The following is a 13,129-nucleotide window of genomic DNA, read 5'->3' on the forward strand; positions in this document are numbered from 1 at the left end:
CATGACCTGAGCCGAAGGCAGCGGCTTAACCCACTGAGCCACCCAGGCATTTGACACACAGAGAGAGAGAGATCACAAGCAGGCAGAGAGGCAGGCAGAGAGAGAGGGGGAAGCAGGCTCACTGCTGAGCAGAGAGCCCGATGCGGGCCTCGATCCCAGGACCCTGAGATCATGACCTGAGCCAAAGACAGAGACTTAACCCACTGAGCCACGCAGGCACCCTGCAGCAGGGATATTTCTAAAGACATCTCTCAAGAGAGAAGATAAGAGGGCGCCTGGGTGGCTCAGTGGGTTAAGCCACTGCCTTCGGCTCAGGTCATGATCTCAGGGTCCTGGGATCGAGGCCTGCATCGGGCTCTCTGCTCAGCAGGGAGCCTGCTTCCTCCTCTTTCTCTGCCTGCCTCTCTGCCTGCTTGTGATCTCTCTCTGTCAAATAAATAAATAAAATCTTTAAAAAAAAAAAAAAAAAGAGAGAAGATAAGAATCGTGAGAAGAAAGCATGGGGGAAACTTCCTTCTCCTTAGAGCCCTCCCCAAAAAAGGGGGGGCTTTCCCCATCACCCAATTGATAAAAGGCCTTCAAAATGCCAGGAGCCACCTGAAAAAAAAAACAACAAACAAACAAACAAACAAACAAAACAAAAAAACCCCACAAACCCCTGCCCACCAAACACGGAAGACAGACTTATGTGACCACGTTTTTTTTTTTTTTTTTTAATTTATTTATCTGATAGACAGAGATCACAAGTAGGCAGAGAGGCAGGCAGAGAAAGAGGGGGAATCAAGCTCCCTGTTGAGCAGAGAGCCTGATGCAGGACTCGATCCCAGGACCCTGAGATCATGACCTGAGCAGAGGCCCAACCCACTGAGCCACCCAGGTGCCCTGAGTTTTTCTTTTTAAAAGATTTTATCCATTTGAGAGAGAGAGGAAGAAGCAGACTCCCCACTGAGCACAGAGTCCAATGTGGGGCTCGATCCTAGGACCCTGAGATTGTGACCCGAGCCGAAGGCAGATGTCTACCCAAGTAAGCTACCCAGGTGCTCCCGATCTTGGGTTTCTAAAAATGAACTACCATAAGGCGCTTGAGCACAGGGTCTATTTGGATCTCCTTAATTTCTGTAATCCCCGTGCCCAGTGTTCCAGTGTTGGCCAGACACAGATTACATCTGTTGAACTGAAGAATGGTCTAGATTAGGATTAGTAGGGGTCCTTACGAGAAATACCCATCTAGTCGTCCCTTACTTGTAAACACTGATATCAACCTCCACAGCTTAACCCCATCTGTAAACCTAATTAAAAAAAAATTTATTTATTTGAGAGCACAAGTGAATGCCTGAATAGGAGGAGCAGAGGGAGAGGGAGAGGGAAACTCAAGAAGACTCCGTGCCAAGCCTGACACAGGGCTTGATCTCATGACCCTGAGATCAGTACCTGAGCTGATACCAAGAGTCAGACGCTTAACCAACTTTGCCACCCAGGCTCTCCTATAACCAAGAATTTAAAAAAATTACTACTTTTTATTCTAGAAGCTTTACAAATTTTACATGAATTATATGTGTCAGGAACTATTTCTCATCCACAAGAATTTAAAGAACCTTTAACCCAATTAAATTTCCATAAGTGGAAATTACAACTTTAGTAAGTATAATGAAGGAAAAGTTGGGTGTCGTCAGCTTTAACTGGGAACCTGATCTAGTCTCCGGAGAAGAACGGTGAAGGCTTGAGGAAGTGGAGTCTGAGTTCTGAAAGATGAGTCAAAGATAGCGAAAGGAGAACAGCATTCCAGACGGAGGAAAAGAAAGATAATACTTGGCAGACGAAGCTGGGCAAGTCTGGTTCCTGTGCTGGACGGCGGAGAGTGAAAACAGGCCCGGTGAAGCCTGCACAAACCAGGCCGTGTGGATGCGACCATCAGTCTGGCCTTTGTCTTAAGGTTGCCAGGAAGGCCTCAAGAAGTGTCAAGCATGGAAACACTATTAGCAGGTATCTGGTTTAAGAGATCACTGTGTGTAGACAATAGCCGGGAGGGAGGAAAGAATGAACATGCCAAAGACACTCAGGAAACGGAGAAAGTCACCCAGTATAGAGCCTGAGAAGGCCCAGACCAAGAAAGTGGGTGAAGGCAGGAAGGAAAGTTCACTGACTGGAAAGAACTCAGAAAGGTGTCAGGATGATTTCTCGGTTTCTGGTTCGTGCAACCCAAGATACAGATGGAGCCGGGCAACAGTGGAAAAGGTCTGGCTTGTCCACCTGTGGGGCACCACTGGTGATGTCTGGGAGTGAGCTTGAGGGGGTCAGTGTTTCGCATTTGGGAGTGGCCAGGTTAGGGGTCGCCCGAAGATGTACTAGATTCTATCCTGATGTCAATTCTAGAAGCACTCCCATCAGTGTACTCGCCACTTCATTACTGAACTTTCTCTAACATATACTGCCGAGATGACTCAACAAGGCACAGAACAGCATGTACAGTATAGATGGTACCATTTCTACAGAACGAAGGTGGAGGTGGTGGTGGTGGTGCTGGGGGAGGATACAGCGACACTATAAAGTGAACCTGGAAGGTTACCTAGGAAATTGGTAGTGCTGACTGTCCCGAGTGGCCGGAAGGCAGGGGTGAGACTTCTTACTGCAGGCAGTTATCATCTTTTGAATCTTTTTTTTTTTTTTAAATAATTTTAAAAACTATTTTATTTATTTCTTTGATAGACAGAGATCACAAGTAGGCAGAGAGGCAGGCAGAGAGAGAGAGGAGGAAGCAGGCTCCCTGCTGAGCAGAGAGTCCGATGCGGGGCTCGATCCCAGGACCCTGGGATCATGACCTGAGCCGAAAGCAGAGGCTTTAACCCACTGAGCCACCCAGGTGCCCCAAATCTTTTTTTTTTTAATATCTTATTTATTTATTTGACAGAGAGAGAGAGATCACACGTAGGCAAAGAGGCAGGCAGAGAGATCACAAGCAGGCAGAGAGGCAGGCAGAGGGAAAGGGGGAAGCAGGCTCCCCGCTGAGCAGAGAGCCCGATGCAGGGCTCAATCCCAGGACCCCGAGATCATGACCTGAGCCAAAGGCAGAGGCTTAACCCACTGAGCCACCCAGGCGCCCCTATCATTTTTTGAATTTTATACTATATATGTGCACTACATAATTAAAAAATTAATTACATTTAAAAAGATAGACAAATGAAGCGAACTGCTGGGGGAGCTAAGAACCTGAACAACCCTTTGATGGATGTGACTATAAACAGGCTTCAGTCAGTGGAATGAGGCAGGCAGGGGTAGAGATGAGCCCATCAGAAATTCGATATCACACACCACTGCTTCCAAGGGCTACGATGTTCTCTGGTCTCCTACCTACATTCCCCGCCAGTGAACAGAGGCTACATCAGTAGTGACTTCATTACTACACACCAAAATGTAAAGCAGCCCCAAACCTGTTTTTTAAGAGACTTTGGGCCTGACTATTCTGGGAAACCGGAGGATAAACAACAGCTGGAGAACAGATGAGCTGGTATCTGGATCCTAACCTTTTGAACAATACTGGCCTAGCCACCCCCACCACGAATGACAGCTTGACAACAATGCGCAGCACTTTTTTAGCATTCCTGATGATGCAGTTATTAATTCATGGGACCTTCTTCGTAAGGAAGAACCCATTTTCTAAGGGAGACACAGTTGTGACAGAAGCTGGCCTGGGCCAATGAAGTCACTTGTGAGCAAGAGGACGCCACCGTTCACTTCCAAAATCATAGCAATTCTCTGGCAAATCCAGGGGTGGATTTTCAGCCATGGTGTTTCTCACTGAAGGGCCTGGGTCCCAGAAAGTAAAACGGAAATGTCTTTTGAAGAGACTAACTAGCCAGACATTGAAACCCACAATTAACGTAAGGCAGGAGAACAGCAATCTGGGTGAATTTAGCATTTGGAGCTTTCTGTATTGTTTCTTTAAAAAAAAAAAAAACAAAAAAACGCATCGTTCTCTTATAAACACAGTGTATATTTCTCTGAATTGTAATTCTCTCAAGCACAGCGAGGCTTTGCTCCTAGACTCAACAAATGCTTTAACAACGTTAGGCAGAAGAAACTTTCTTGCACATTTCTTTCTATTTATTTATTTTAAAAAAGATTTTATTTATTTATTTGACACAGAGAGAGAGAGAGAGAGAAATCACAAGTAGGCAGAGAGGCAGGCAGAGAGAGAGGGGGAAGCAGGCTCCCCGCTGAGCAGAGAGCCTGATGTGGGGCTCGATCCCAGGCCCCTGGGATCATGACCTGAGCCAAAGGCAGAGGCTTAACCCACTGAGCCACCCAGGCGCCCCTTCCTGCACATTTCTAACACAAAGTTCTTCAAAGTGAGGCTAATGAGAAGGTCCTGAGGACCATTTTGGAAGGCGGTGGACATTCTGCATGCAACTTCCCAACACCCTGCGCAAGCGCACCCCGGCCATCAGACCTGATCAGCACAGGGGTGGGGTCACTAAGGACTGCTGTGGGTCTGGGTTCTTCACAGCAAGAGAGAGATTCCTGGTCAAGTTTTACGGTGCCCTTTAGTCTTCATGATGCATCAAGGTGTTCGGACTGCTCACTGAGGTCTCAGCTTTTCCAGTATAAAGAAAACACTCCAGAGCCTCCCTTCACCCACTGCTTAAATACTGTTCTATGGGCAAGGCAGCAGATTAAGCTTGGTTTCAGATGACCCTGTCAGAGTGCTGAGAGCTCTTCATTAAACAGCTTCCTCAAAGACCAGTGAACAGTGCCCCCGTCATCACCTCACCTCTGCACAGCTAGCTTCCTGCTGCTGGCAAGGAACCCAAGAGAAGGTGAGACCAAGAGTCCATGTCTGTCCTCCTCGCTCACTGCCCCTCCAGGCCTACTCTGAAGTGGCTTGGCTTTCTGTGCACCCCGAGTCTTACCTGCTGGACTTCCAGCTTTGTCTAGGGAGTGGAACACAGTAGAAACTGCTCACTTATTTTTAAATGGTTCCTCCAGTGAAACGTCTAGATCCACTCTTTAGGGCAGAGAAGTTGCTGACCTAGAAATGGGGTATGAGGCTGTGGCTGACTCAAACAGAATCTCTGAAACTCAAGCTCTGCCATCTCAGGCACTCCAAAAATGGTGGGGGTCTAAGTCCCCAAACCCCTTAAATCAGAAGATGAGGCCCAGGAACCGGACTCTTTACAAATGCTTAGCAAACTCCAGGCGCCACAGGACCATGTGTATTCAGACCACCACACCTGTCTCTCAATTGTCAAGGTCACTGTTTCTTCCCCACCTCCAGGTCAAGATGATAAATGCATACCAACTTAGTCCAGCAAGAGACTGATTTTTAAGACCATGAGACTGATGCCGGAATCCCTGAGAAACAGTAAAACCAGGCAAACTTAAAATTCAATAGAATTGGGGCCTTTCCTTTCTTTAACTGAGGAAATCCGAGAACTTCTGTTTTTTCCCAGGGTAAGGATGCACACGGTGCGCTTCAGTGTAATAGTGCGCACACAGGCAGGCTTGTGCACACGTGAGAAAGCCAGCCAAGGAGAGGGAGAGGAGCTAAGTCACACAGGAGTTCTTGGAGGAGTTGGCAGCTTCATAGGACTGAGTAAGACAAGAATCATGAGGGAAGAGAACACCAGGCAACGCATATAGTACTCCTCCCATCAGGACTCAGATCTCTCTGGGAAGTGCCTTCCCCAGCTCCAAAAGCCATCAGAGCCAAGTATCTAAAATGCAGAACCAGACCCCCCCACATTCCAACAATGAAATGAAACACAATGTTAATATTTTAATGAGCACAAAAGAATTTCACATCATTAAGTAGAATTATTTTAAAGTATAATTTCATCCCACCCTCTTAAACTTTCTGTATCTAAGTAGTTCTGCAATGTATGTTACAACAGAAGCTATAAATAAATTAGTTGGTTATAAATAAGTAGCTGACACACTGGCGGTATTCTGCCCTACACAATTCTGATGCAGTGAGCAATCACAACATTGTGCATCTCCTGCTCTAGATACTGGAAAGTCACAGAAGGGACCTAGACAGGCCAGCGATCTATCCAGGGGCTTGTTTTTCCAAAAGCTTTTTTTTTTTTTTTTTTAAAAAGATTTTATTTATTTATTTGACAGAGAGAGGGATCACAAGCAGGCAGAGAGGCAGGCAGAGAGAGAGAGGAGGAAGCAGGCTCCCTGCTGAGCAGAGAGCCCGATGCAGGACTCGATCCCAGGACCCCGAGATCACGACCCGAGCTGAAGGCAGCGGCTCAACCCACTGAGCCACCCAGGTGCCCCTTCCAAAAGCTTTGAGGAATGGAAGAAGCTAGACCAGAGGTGGGTAGATGGCTGAGCAGCAACTAGAAGAGTCTATGGAAGAGACGAGGATGAGAGAAGCCTGCAGTGATTCTGGGCTTCCGACTTATGACACCGCTAGGCTGATGGAAACATGACCTTGGATCAAGTGATGCAGGAACAGCAGATCCGAGGGACAGTGGGAAGAAGAGGTGCGAACAGAAGTTTAATTTTAGACTAACTTGCTTATTCTTTTTTTTTTTTAAAGAATTTATTTATTTATTTGACAGAGAGAGATTACAAGTAGGCAGAGAGGCAGGCAGAGAGAGAGAGAGGAGGAAGCAGGCTCCCTGCTGAGCACAGAGCCCGATGCAGGACTCGATCCCAGGACCCTGAGATCATGACCTGAGCCGAAGGCAGTGGCCTAACCCACTGAGCCACCCAGGCGCCCTCTTTTTGTTTATTAATTTATTTGAGAAAGAAAGAGCGAGCACGCACACCCACACACGAGTGAGGGAGGAGGAGAGGGAGAGAAAGGATTCCCAAGCAGACTCTGCACTCAGCACGGAGCATGATACGGGGCTTGATCTCACAAGCCTGAGATCATCCAATTAAGAACTGGACGCTGGACGGACTGAGCCACTCAGGTGCTCTTATTCACCCCTGATACTGTCCTATCGCTTGTCATATGCTGTATGAGATGCTGGGGATAGCTATAAGCAAGTTAGACTCAATTTCTACCTTTTTTTCTTTTTTTAAAAGAAAGCTCTATGCCCAATGTGGGGCTCAAACTTATGACCCTGCGATCAAGAGTCATGTGCTCTATCAATTGAGCCAGGCATGTACCCCATTACTTTTTTTTCCCCTAAAGATTTTATTTATTTAGGGGCGCCTGGGTGGCTCAGTTGTTAAGCATCTGCCTTCGCCTTGGGTCATGATCCTGGGGTCCTGGGACTGAGCCCCGTATCAAGCTCCCTGCTCGGCGGGTAGCCTGCTTCTCCCTCTCCCACTCCCCCTGCATGTGTTCCTTCTCTTGCTGTGTCTCTGTCAGATAAGTAAAATCTTAAAAAAAAAAAAAAAAAAAGATTTTACTTATTTGAGAGCGAGCGAGAGAGAGATGAGGGAGGGAGAGAGAGAGCATGCAAGTGAGTGGTGGGGGAGGAGCAGAGGGAGAGCAACAGGTAGACTCTGTGCTGAGCATGGAGTCCGTGGCAGGGCTTGACTCCATGACTCCATCACACCCTGAGCCAAAACCAAGAGCCAGAGGCTCAACTGACTGAGCCGTGTAGGTGCCTCCACCCGCCCTGCAACAACCCCTTGAAGTGTATGTTTTAATGAAGAAGAGAAATACGAAACAAACAGGACACGGCTACAACAGTGATGGGAACTTTTCAGAGGAATAGCTTGGGAGACCAAGAAAGCCTTTTTGAGGATGTGACATGGAAGCACAGCCCTGAAGGGTGTTGCAAAGTCTGCCAGATAAGGGGGGAAGGGGGTGTGTGCAGGCTCTGATGCAGGAGAGGACCTGTCTCACTGCAGGAGCACAGAGGAAGTGGGTTTGGCTGGAGCTCAAGGGGCAGGGCTTTGAATGGCCAGTGAATCCTGCTTCCTGCTACTTCCTGCTGCAGGCACTGAGGCTGGAAGAAGAGTCTGGAAAGCCAAGGCGTGGGTGGGAAATGCAATGATCTGAGATCACGCTGTTTGCACAGGCAGGGAATGGGTCCCAGTGGTAAAGACTAGATTGTAGGATCTTACAGCCATCTCCCCACTAAAACTTGGGCCAGGTAAATAACTTCGAGGGAAACAAGCCCTGGGGTCTGGATTTGATTCCTGGCCAAAGCTCCTCAGAGCTCCACCAATAAGGCTACGACCTACTTCCTGAACCAAGCTGTGCCGCACTGAGCCTGGCAGGAGTAAGGCCTGTGACTGGGGAAATGGCAACGGGCCTATCTTTTCTTGTTAGGAATAAGAGAATCACTTTTCCAACATGGCTTCAGAAAAGGACTTTATTTTGACAAGCAGACAGAATTTCAGTTTTGGCTCTTGGGATGAGTTGCCCACTGAATGATGTCTGTATGTATGGGAGCATCATTTTAAAAAAATACATTTTACTTTTCGCCCAAGTTATTTATTTATTTGACAGAGATCACAAGTAGGCAGAGAAGCAGGCAGAGAGAGAGAGAGGAGGAAGCAGGCTCCCTGCTGAGCAGAGAGCCCGATGAGGGGCTCGATCCCAGGACCCTGAGATCATGACCTGAGCTGAAGGCAGAGGCTTTAACCCACTGAGCCACCCAGGCGCCCCTATGCCCAAGTTTTTATTTAAATTCAAGTTAACATACAGAGTAGTATTGGTTTCAGGAGAACTTAGTGATTCACATCACTTATATACAATGCTCAGTGCTCATCATAACAAGTGCCCTTCTTGATGGCCATCACCCATTTGGCCCACCCCAATTCACCTCCCCAAAATTTCAAGTAATCTCTATACCCAACCTGGGGATCAAACCCACAACCCTGAGATCAAAAGTCAGATCAAAAGAAGAGAACAACTTTTTTCTCTTTTTAAAAAAGATTTAGGGGTGCCTGGGTGGCTCGCCTGGTTAAAGCGACTGCCTTCAGCTCAGGTCGTGGTCCCAAAGTCCTGGGATCCAGTTCTACATTGGGCTCCCTGCTCAGTGGGGAGTCTGCTTCTCCCTCCAGCACTCCAGCCTCTGATGCTCTCTCAAATAAATAAATAAAATCTTAAAAAAAAAAAAGATTTATTTATTTGAGAGACAGAAGAGAGAATATGAACTATTCGTGGGGTTGGGGGCCGGTGAGCGAGAGGGAGAGGGAGGGGAGAATCCTAACCAGACTCTGTGCTGAGGGCAGAGCCCACCACCATGACGGAGATCACGACCTGAGCCGAAACCAAAAGTCAGATGCTTAACCAATGGCACCACCCAGGCACTCCAGGAAGCATCTTTAACATGTGTCTTGAACTCACACATCCCTCCTGCTAACCCTCAGCACTGGTTCAAGGTTCCAAACCTGCATGTCTTCCACTATGCGGTGCTTTACACACACAAGGAAGTACTGGGCCATTATTTCCATTCTTTTTTAAAATTTAAAATTTGTATTTTTTGAGGGAGGAGGGGCAGAGGGAGAGAGAGAAACAATCCCAAGCAGAGCATGGAGCCTGATGTGGGGCTCAATCTCACAATCCTGAGATCATGACCTGAGCTGACACTTAACTGACCGAGTTACCCCTCCATTCTTTTTTAAAAAAGTAAATGAGAAAAGGAAGGCTCAGAGAGGCAAATGAACTTGCTTAAGGCCATGAAGCTATGGACTCCGTCTGCTTGCTTCCAAATCCACTAGCTCTTGCCACTGTGTTCTCAGTGCTTCCCAGCATGGTGTTTGCTAGCAAGAACAGGTCATTGTTTACTGGAAAACCCAAGGGCACGAGGCTATGAGACAAGCCCTGAGGTTACAATGGGCATCTTGTGTGAGAGCAGATGAAGGCTTTGTCGTGGAGAGCCAAGCGTCAGGGTCTGGAGGGCGCGGACACGAAGCTGCAGCTGTGCAGGATGCCTGCTTCCCTGTGCTTCCTGGAGAGCTGGGAATGGCCCAGCAAGAGGCAGGGTGGGCCAGGATTAAGCCCGAGGATATCTTTTCTTAATGATAATGATAGGAACCTGCAAATCACAGCAATCTTAGACTGGACGCAAACGAGGAAGTTGCTTTTCCGGCTATCCCTGGCCAGCTGCAGGTCTGGTGGGGCACCAGAGGAAGTGTGTTTTTAGATTCCCATTAGATGTGCAAACGGGCTCAGTGGGTTCTCCACACCAGAACCAAGTACCACTTACTCGGTCCTTCTGTCACTCAGCCCCTGGGCCTTCATTTGTACATACCTGCCACTCCCTTCCCCAAAGGTGGCCAGGACAATGCTGTAAAGAGACCTGCTAATGACAATGCCTGAGACCATCAATCTGCCATCACTGCTTTGGGTGAAGTTTTATTCCCACTGAAACTGGTAAGGGAGGCATTTCTGCGCTAGAAGGAATAGTAACACTCTCCCTTTCCCTACCTTGCCCCCTTCAACAAACACCTCCTGAGAGCGAGCCTGCCACCTGGACCAGACTCTATTCCTAGTCAATGATCAATGAACAAATGAGGTCTCATTCCACACAGTCTACGTTCTGAGGGACAAGTAGATAAAGGTCCACTCTGCAGGAAGACCAGGAACACTCCAGGCACGAGTGGGGGCGGGGAGGCCGCCCTTTGACAGTGGTGTGAAAGATAGCCTCAAGCCCGGGTGGCGTTCCAGTGTGAACCTGAAGGGGATCTGGCATCGTGGAAGCAGGGGGTGGAGGGAGAGGAGAGGAGCTCAGAGAAGCAGCCCTTGGGGGCCTCATGGCTGATCCCCAGCTGGAGTCCAGGACCAGCATGGTTGGCCTCCAGTCAGTGACACACGCCTAACACCCTCAATGTGGCAATGCTCTCCTGAGATGTCCTTTTTCTTCTGGCAACACCAACCCGTCAGTTCTCATTTCAAACACTAGGGGCTCTGCGAGACCCAGATGACCTGGGTGAGAGTTGGCACTCTTCCCCTGGACTCCTGGAGCACTTGGCTCCCACTCAGTAACAGCACTTCTGTCTTGTAATTATCTGATTACATCACATCTCCAAGGAGCCAAGCCCTGCTTGCAGGCAAAGACTACGCTCTGCTGATCACTACAGACAGACTTAGAATGGAAGGTTCAATTAATCAATTTTATATTTGTGTCACATGGGACTGCACTGGTGAATAAACCAGCAGAATTCTGGATCACAAGGTGCTTACAGCCTAGCACACAAGGTCTCAGGTGTCTTGGGATCTCCAGGGTCATGCACTAGGTCTGACCCACAAGAGGGAGTGAATATATAACAAACTGCAGAGATAAAGGCTAGTGAACACAAAGCACATTCCTCTGCAGGCTGGAGTTACAAACACACCTCCCGCCCTCGCTCCTGGGACTTCTGCATTTTATATGTAAAAAAGGCATTTGATATCTTTTAGTAAAATGAACCCCTTCCCCCCAAAACATTATCTCCTCCTTATCAGGTCTTTATATTTATAATCACGCAAGTACAATGATGAGCTCATGAGAAAATCAAGTTCTATGTAAGACACTTTCAGAGGGGGCTGGGTTCGCTCAGTCGGTAGAGCATATGGCTCTCAAACTCAGGGTCATGAGTTTAAGTCCCACGTTGGGTATAGAGCTTACTTAAAAAAAAAAAATCAACTAGATTTAATAAAACTTAAAAAAATCATCATTATTATTAAAGATTTTATTTATTTGACAGAGGGGGAAGCAGGCTCCCCGCTGAGCAGAAAGCCGGATGCCCGGCTCCATCCCAGGACCCTGGGATCATGACCAAAGCCAAGGGCAGAGGCTTTAACCCACTGAGCCACCAAGATGCCCCCCGAAAATCAACATTATTAAAAAAAAAAACAAACCCCAACCAAAAACCTTTTCAGGTTGTCATTACAGCTTGTGCCTTAAGGAAACAGGCTATGTCTTTCTTATAGTGGTTCCTTTCTTCACTCTCCCCTAATTCCCTTCCCCAATCCAGTGCACAAAATTATAAAAACCAGTTATTACCAAGAAACTGAATGGTCAAATGCCTGCAGATGGTGCCTGAGAAAGCCACTCCATCTGCTTCAATTCTGACGTTCTCTGTTGCCTTTCACCTATAACTTCAGTATGTGGAAATGATCTCTCATTTTGGGGAGGTGCTTCGCAAACAGCAGTGCCTATTAACTCTTGCCTGTAAGAAAGTCAGGACTGAAAAATCCATCAGCCTGGCTGTCTCCCTCCACTGCCCAGAGCTCGAGAAGGTCAGTTAGCACCTGAGGTCAGACCATAGGTTCCTAGGGCTTCCACCTACCAGAACAAGACAGTCCAAGCCTGCCCCGGGCTATTTTTCTTAAAGAACACAATGCGAGCATTAATTCTTTTAATGATGTTCTGTAATTATCTGATGACTTCACATCTCCATAAGAAGTCATGCTCTCCCTGTAGGGATTTCTTTTTCTCAAAGTAAATCAACCCTCTGAGGCAGAAGAATCTTCTGATTTCTCTTTTTAAAGATTTATTTGACAGAGAGAGAGCGAGAGAGGGACCACAAGCAGGGGGAGTGGGAGATGGAAGTAGGCTTCCCACTGAGCAGGGAGCCCCATGTGAGGCTCGATCCCAGGGATCAAGACCCTAGCCGAAGGCAGATGCTCAACTGAGTCACCCAACCTTCTGATTTCTAACTGCAGAAATTCAAATGTGGGTATGGCCAGGCAACACCTCTGGGCAGCAGTTCTTAAGAAAAAAACCTCTCTGGGAAAGATTTCACTGTTCTTATTTTTGGAAGGTTATATATACATATACTAATTTTTAAACCTGTGTGCCTTGGATGCATATTTTCCCATTTCTAGATACAAGCTGACTTTGAAAATAGAAATCCCTAAACCTTATTCCTGCACATTAGGAAGAAGCCAAGCATTCCTTTCCTTTAGATTCACTAGGATTAAGTGACAAATTGGAATGGGTGGCTTTGAATTTGGTTTCTGTGCTAATGCTGCCCCCTAGGGACAGAAAGCTAAAAAAGGCACCAAGACTTTCAGAGTCAACCTGCCCAGCAGAGCTCTGGCAATGCTTGAGAAATCCAGACTGGGAAAACCAGCGATCTCATGATCACAGGGGTCTGCTTTTTCACTCTGCTATGGGGCTCAGGGCCTTTTTTTTTTTTTTTTTTTTAAAGACTTTATTTACTTATTTGACAGACAAGAGATCACAAACAGGCAGAGAGGCAGGCGGAGAGAAAGGGGGAAGCAGGC

At 47.4% G+C, this 13,129-nt stretch overlaps 1 protein-coding gene across 3 annotated transcripts in view; it reads right to left on the reverse strand.

Annotated features, from left to right (window-relative positions):
• Positions 1–13,129, reverse strand: part of RNF216 (ring finger protein 216) — a 143,921-nt gene that overhangs the window by 22,574 nt on the left and 108,218 nt on the right. The gene's annotated exons all lie outside the window — the stretch shown is intronic.

This window comes from Neovison vison, chromosome 14 (genome assembly GCF_020171115.1).
Source record: "Neovison vison isolate M4711 chromosome 14, ASM_NN_V1, whole genome shotgun sequence".
Lineage (NCBI taxonomy): Eukaryota > Metazoa > Chordata > Mammalia > Carnivora > Mustelidae > Neogale > Neogale vison.